Consider the following 7664-nt stretch of genomic DNA (forward strand, 5'->3'; position numbering starts at 1 on the left):
GAACAGGTCCTCAGTCAAGCGACTTACTTCGTTTGTGTCGGGTATTATTTCGTTTGAGCTGCACTGGTCTTTGACGGTAGAAAGAATGCACATCTGATAGTCACGAACCCCCCTGAAGCGAAAAGAAATAGAAAAGCGCAAATAATCAAAGTTATTGTAAAGAATCGAAAAATACGAAATAAACGAATAATCTTACTGGCAAGACTGTTTGATGCCACTGGAGGTTAAACCTTTCGTGTCGAGAACGTTTACTTCACTCCACAAGAAGCCTTCGCATTCGGACAGGAGCTTTGACACATTGTGGTAGCATTCGCTCACTGAAAAAAAAGAAAGCGAGGAAGTAAGCTTCTGACGCGTTCGGCTAACACATGTACACTTACCAGAAGATGGTATAGATTCACATATCCATGCGTACTTGCTATATATGAGTGAGTGAAAGTACTTTATCTCGGTGTTTTCAAGCAAGCCTTTGATTCTCAGGCATTCTGACGGAATCATATTGTCGATACACCTTTGGTAATCTGTGAGGCCTCTGTAAAAAAAAAAGCAATATATAGAGTGGTCGCGTGTAGTACCACACTATTTCGGTCACTATCTTCACAGTCTGTGTTGGCCTAATGTGCTTGCATATGGCTCGCGCACCCTCGCTATGAACATTCCAGGTTGTCTATTACGTTGCTGGCTTGCTAAGCAGCTGTTGGACATACTGGACACAAAGCTATCCAAGCCTGACAGCTAGTGCTTTACAGAGCGTCCTCAGAGAAAATACGCGAACAGCGATACGCCAACGTAGCCTGGTCAGTTGAATAACTAACAATTCTACGCGCTCTTACCTGCAGACCTGCCGTGAGAAAGCTACGCTGTTGTAGACCCGCGTAAAACTGCTGACCCTCACTTTCAAGTACCCAAGGCATTGCGTCATGTTGTTTACAATGTGGACGGTACTGCAAACAGCAGGCACTTCACCAATGTAGTTCTTTCCTGTAAATAACAAAGGAGTCCAGAAAACCAGTTTCACCACAACATGTTGGCAGCTACATCAACCTACTAGGCGACAGCTGGTATGGAGATACAAAGGCTAAAAAAAAAACTAAAACAAAAAATAACATAATTACGAAAAGTACCTTGCTGGACAGGAAAGAAAATGAAAGCGCATTGTCTACCAAAACAAAAATTAAGTGCACTAATAAAATCTTCAGCAGTAGATCTCACAGCACTGATAATTTCGTCCAGCTTAAGTAATACGTCTTTTTATGTCAGCTCGTGCACTGCATCTACAGCGCATCTTTCTTTGAGCAGCAACCTGTACATACATCACTCGTCGCAGATGAAATCCGTCCTATTACGGACAAGGAACAGTTGAGATGGTTGGTAATGTTTTACTCGCGAATATTCAGCAATATCTGGGTTCAAACGCCAATCAGGGAAGCTTGCCTAGTTTTTCATTGGAAACAATATTCCCCCTCCCTACCCCTTTTTTTTCTTTTGTGAGAGCAAAGAGCAGCTTTCACGGCGAAAACATGAAAAACAATTAAGAATATTTCACGAATAAAACTTGCGATAATTGCAGTTGTTATTTTGCCATGCGCCGTGAAAACACTTTCCTGCACAGATTAACTGACATTTTTTTCTTGCATCGCTATGCTAAAGAATTTTCGTATATTTTTGCGATGTTTCCTGGAGAGAGGGGGGAGGGGGTGCGGGGGGAGAGAGGCTTTTTTTTTTAGTTTTACTTTCTACGTAAATCTTACATCCTGTACGTGGTAGCGCTCTATCCTCACATTGGCTTTCACACGAACGACAACATAAGGGACGAACATCTGCGCAATTGCCAACACTTCGTTGCACGCAATAAAACGTCAAACATTTAAGACAAGAAGACGCTTTCGTAGATGCGTTTTGTCACTGGCTCGTCGGCTATGGCAACGGCGTGCCTTACACCAGGATTAGCTGAAATATTCCTTTACGAACATCTTCAGCTTAAGACGTTTCTGTAAATACGGCCCCAGGTGCATACAAACAGATGAAAAGGAAGTCGCAACACTTTTGCTATTACGTGCGATTGCGAAGAATAAACGCTACACATTTGCGTGCGCAGTTATTTGTACTTTCCCTTCTTGGTGGGTACAAACCAGTGCAAAAAGTGGAATGCTATCCACCCACTAGCCCAGCTTGAATACTTACTAGTGCTCTCTTTGTTCTGATGTAATATGCAACGCTTTAAGAATTATACGGCTCAAGCTGAGCACACCTTGTGCGCAAGAATTGCCACCTAGTTAGAATTAATTCTGGCCACAACGAGTGCTCTTAATTGAATGAACCTGCGCCCGATATGCTTGTATGCGACAGCACCTATGGAATAAGCCGCTCTTTCCAGGAGCTGCATCGAACAAAAGTGACAGACTCCTTACCTTGAGGGGGCAGCTTGCGACAAACCCACTTGTAACGTTTGTAAGGCTCCACTACGTATGGCTTGAGACTTTCATGCTGCAACGCATCGAAGGAGTGGCCACAGTTTGAAGCGACGGCCAGTTTCACGCACGATATGTAATCTTGAAACGCGCTGGAAAGAAGAGAACGACAGACCGTAGATACGCATAAAACTTTGTAAAAATTTACCGCTTATACCTGTCATCGTACGTTTCTCAGAGAAAAAACTGGCAATGAGGAGCGCTTGCTGCGGTAAGAAACTTACTTGCATGCAGTTTTGATGTCATGAACGTTGAGTTCATTATAGGAATAGAGTGAAACCTTCGTGTTAATGAAGCCCAAGCAACCTGACAAATCACGCTTCAAGTTTTCTTCGTTGCAAGCGCCCGCTGAAAGGAACAGATAGAAGGAGCGAATGAAACAATATCCATCATTACGGCGTATTCGGGAAGCGACTCAACCTACCTAATTTTTTACTTTCGCAGGCCCACTTGAACGAGTTGTAGTGATACTGAAGCAAAGGCCTGATTTTTTCGAAGCGAGCAACCACTCGATCTCTGCCACAAACTTGGCGTATTTCATTGATGATGCAGATGTTGTACTGTTTGTACGCGCTTGAAAAAGAAAGTGCATTAGGAGAAAATGAATCGTTCCCCAAACTTACCAGCCGAAAACAAAGTAGAAAAAAACAACTTACTCGCAAATTGTCGAAGCATTTCCTATCATCTCATACGGTGCTGTTTCGGGAATTTTAAGCCGCTTCAAGATCTTATAGCACATCTCAAGCCTCGGAAGAAGCTTTTCAGCGCCGCAAGAAGTTGCTGAAATTTCGCAAGTATGTATGTTAAATCTTTCATGGAGTAACTAGAGGTGCACGCACGTTTAAACTCCCAGTTTTAATACGAGACGTAGTTACTTTTTTGTGCCAGCAATGTTAAAACGAAAATTCAAAACGAAATTCAAACGAAATTCAAACCCCGCCGTGTGGCCGTGTTGCGTCGCGCTGCATGTATGGATATTGGACGCGCAGGGCGTCCGCACTTTGGCTTTCTTTGCGGCACGGTTTAGCTCTCCACTGAGAAGGGAAGCCAGGCTAGCGATTGGGAAGGCGATACGAACACGGTCCGATTACGCTATCGCGTTCTACTCTTGAAACCAAAGCTCAAGCGTCCTCCAAGTTTTTTTTTTCATATGCAGGTCATTTACTCACGTTTACTGTAACTAATTCAGTGACGTCGTCTGAGGGGCCATTAAATTTCTTTATTGTTGCACGTAGCCTTGTAAGCCTAATTATCAATAATCAATATCTGGATTAATTATTTAGCACATTCATTAATTATTTAGCACGGCGATAGTCTCGGAAAGCAACTCCAAAGTATTTTCCAAACTACCTGTTTTAGCCACACCATACATATTTGAAGAGGTGGGACATGTTTTGATTGTAAGACTTAAAGAACAAAACGCAATTCAGAAGACAGCGGCGTGAACAGAACGGTATCAAGAACGACTGTTCAATTGAAACTTCAACCGACAAATTAAACTCGAGTAATATACTGTGTGGTCCGTGAGATCACCAGCACGGAAGTGAATGGATTACTGCTGTGTTAGAGGTTAAATAAAGTCCCGGCTATTTTTGCCTGTGGTCTGCGCCATAACTATTTGATCAGGCCAAATATGACGCGATAAGTAACAGACCTGTCGTAGCATCGTTTCATCGCTTTAACAATGTCGTACGCGCAGGAGTCATTCCACCCCTGGTGTCAGGTGCGACTGCATGCACGTGATCACGTGAGCCGTTTGCATTTCAGTCGGACCCTCAACACGCCCAATGACTGAATACCACACGTGTCACAGGCGACTGCAATATCATACAACTAAAACTGAAGGGCCAGATTAAAGGATTTTGAAAACTTGCAGCAGCCGCACATTTTATTGCAAACGTTAGACGTTACGCAAGTCATAAAAAAAAAAACCTTACTTACTCGATGGCTTATTTTGTGGTTCGCCTTCTTTAGATGCGCGGATTGCTTTATTACCGGCCTACCACACGTGACTTGTGAAATATATCAGATTTTTGCTATTGTTAAATCAGCAGATACTGATTAGCTTTAAAAAGGCATAAATGAATTTAGTGCCTAAAACTTTCGTTTAATCATGTCTCATTCACCCTACATTCTGCACACGCGGCTTATCACAGGATATACGTGCCTGCGCAACCACGGGTGCACACTTGACAACATTTTCGAAATTATTGGCCAAACAAATGAGAATGCAACGTCGCACACTTCGGGATGCTTACATATTCGGGTGACTTCGCAAACTTTTGAGTATTTCGAAGGTATGTCGAGCAGGTACTCTTGAATCCCTTCAATGGAGTCTAGGTTGCTGCACCTGTCGTCCAGTTTGACCCGCACGCACTCACGGAAGTCGTTTATAGCAGCGCAAGCTGTCTGCATGAAGACTGACGCAACGGGGCCATCACTAATGAATGGATCCACGTTCATAGTTATGAAGCCCTTGCACGTCTCCAGCTTTTTTAAAACTTCTCGGGGATCACATTTCGGGGTGTCTGAAAGAAATGAAGACATATGGAAGTCAGGACTGAAAACTTTTAAACACGTTGCTCAATAGAATGGAAAGGCGGCACAGCTAAAGACGGCTAGCTAATCTCAGCAACCACAACTCCTTTTGCATTCACCGATATATCAGTGCACGCATATATTGCAGTGCATGCATATATTGCATGCATATAGTGCTGGGGTTTTACTTCCCAAAGCCCCCATATGATTACGAGGGACATCGTAGTGGCGGGATCCGTAAATTTTAACCATCTGGTGTTCTTTACCGTGCGCCTAAATCTAAGTACACGGTCCTCTAGCATTTCACCTCTATCGAAATGCGGCCGCCGCTGCCGGGCTTCGATCCCGCGACCTTCGGGTCAGCAGTCGAGCATCACATCCGCTAGATCACCGTGGCGGGTGGAGCGCTCTAGTTTCGTTGCTTATTCATAAATGTAGTACGTAGTACATCATAAGCCGAGCACCCGCTCACTCACCGAGGCGGCAGATCCAGTTATACTTGTTGAAAAGTACTTGAGTGTAATACTTGTAATCCTCCACATTTTCATTGCCTTGGGGCTCGGCGCAAGATCTTTCAACTGATGATTCTATGCACTTCTGGTACGCTATGACTCCACTGCAATAAAAAAATAATAAAGAAGAGCATATATTGCATGCATATAGTGCATATGCATTTCGTACGTACAAGGAAACAGAGCTCGGCAAAACACGAACGCATACAGCCTCTTGGTCATTGCAGCAGAAACTTATTTACGGGTTTTGAAAGTAGGCCGGAAGTTTCTGAGTGTCTGCGTTGTCTTCGCTACTACAAATAAAGACCGCAATGCAAAATTTCTAAAATGGCATTTTCGTAAGTCCCAGTTTCACCGCAAGGGCGAATCAATGAATGCGATAGCAACAAATTGTAATGTTATACAAAGCGGGGCTAGCAGCTAACACTTTTGGATCCGATCTCGTGTAACTTTACAATTTATGCGTGGCTATACCCGACTTAACGTCGTAAAGGCCAACGTACAGCGGAGCTCAGGGGCAGCCTCAGCGATGAAACGCAGAGTGATGCAAAGCTAGGCTAACATGGGCATGGTTTAGCACTGAAAGAACATCCTCTCCGTTTGACCACCTGCATGTCTCCAACCTCCAACTCGCCTCCGTTATACTAGGCTATACTCTCCCTCCTCCTTTCGCTTCCTCTCACGCTGCCTTCTCTTTTCTACCTCTTGCTATACTATATCGTGCATGGCTATGGTATGCTTTACTCGCTCCCCTCATGCTTTCTCTCCTCCTCATCCTTCTCTTTCCTACACCCTTCCTCTACTATGCTTTACATGGCTATACTATGCTTCTACCCTCTTCCCTCTCCTCACCCTCACACCCCTCTCCCACCCTCTTGCTTTTCTATACTATACATGGCTATGTTATGCTGTGCCCTCTCCCTTACTCCTTTCCACCATGCTCATCCTGACTTCTCTATGCACTTACCCACTCCCCTCCTCCACACCCTCACATCACTCCTCCTCACTCTCCTTTCCCACACCCTTCGTATACTACCCTACTCACGCTCACTTCCCTTTCCCACCCCTTATTATACTATACTATACATGGCTATGCCACTTCATGTCATTTCATTTTATTTACCCTCAGGGTCACATGGCATTGTAGAGGGGAGTGGTTACAAAGTAAAAGACAAAAAATAAAATACAGCATGAAAATGATTTATGCAACAAACAATAAACTCCTGATTATACAATGTTAGCTGTGCAAAGACGGGGACTCTAATACTCTCTACCCTCCTTCGCTAGGCTGTGGACGATACTTCAATATGGCATGTTATTGGGCTAGTTGGTTCACAAGATTCAGAAGGCATTTTTAAACTGCGCGAAGACAACATGTAAGAACATAGAAACACGCACACACACGAAGCGCATCGCGTATGTGTGTGTTTCTATTTTTTTACGTGCCATTTTAGCGCAGTTTAAACTTTTCTGCTGAATCTATGAACGAACCAGCACATGCCATACTTCTGCGCTTCGTGTGTTTGCGTGTTTCTACGTTCTCACGTGTTGTCTTCTTCGGACAGCTTAAACTTATCTGGTGGACGATACTTCGCCCGTTTGAGCCCGGCTTTAATATTTCCACTGTAAAACGCTGGTGTAAGGGAATACAGCCACTCCATGGAGAGAAGCGGTTTTCGCGGAGTCTGTTGTCTCAACGCGAAGCGGTGAGAGCACAGCACGTAGAAGGGTATACGAGCCATTTGGTAATATCTACCGAGATAGCGCGCGCGCCAGCGCTCGAGCCGCACCCTTGTGTTCTAAGTTCACACTTGCTTCTCGAGTGACGCAGCCCCCCCCCTCCCGGCCTCCATGCTCCTTCGCCCGAGGAAAGACGGGCGGGGCCTTTCCTCTCTGCTTGAGGAGAAATCGACGGCAGGCCTCGCACGCGGGTGATGTTATCGCATGCGCCTTCTGTGCGACGGAAACGGCCGGCTCGTTTCATCTCTGCTTCAGCCGCGTTCATCGTCCCCGTTCGCGTGCTTTTACCCGCGCGTAGAACATACAATGCGCGGGGCGATGTTATAGATTTGAACTTTATACGGAACATGACGGCGACGGCAAAAACCCGTCGAGAGTGTCCATACAATTACTATCGCAATAA

General features: G+C 44.8%; 1 long non-coding RNA gene across 1 annotated transcript; it reads right to left on the minus strand.

The window, feature by feature from the left end:
* Positions 1–2404: 2404 nt before the first annotated feature.
* Positions 2405–3037, minus strand: LOC125756525 (uncharacterized). The gene is made up of 3 exons (XR_007414572.1): positions 2896–3037; positions 2696–2819; positions 2405–2563 (listed from the first exon to the last, which is right to left on the minus strand). It is a non-coding gene; the product is annotated as an uncharacterized LOC125756525 (long non-coding RNA).
* Between the last annotated feature and the right edge of the window lie 4627 nt (positions 3038–7664).

This window comes from Rhipicephalus sanguineus, chromosome 1, assembly GCF_013339695.2.
Source record: "Rhipicephalus sanguineus isolate Rsan-2018 chromosome 1, BIME_Rsan_1.4, whole genome shotgun sequence".
NCBI classification, from domain to species: domain Eukaryota; kingdom Metazoa; phylum Arthropoda; class Arachnida; order Ixodida; family Ixodidae; genus Rhipicephalus; species Rhipicephalus sanguineus.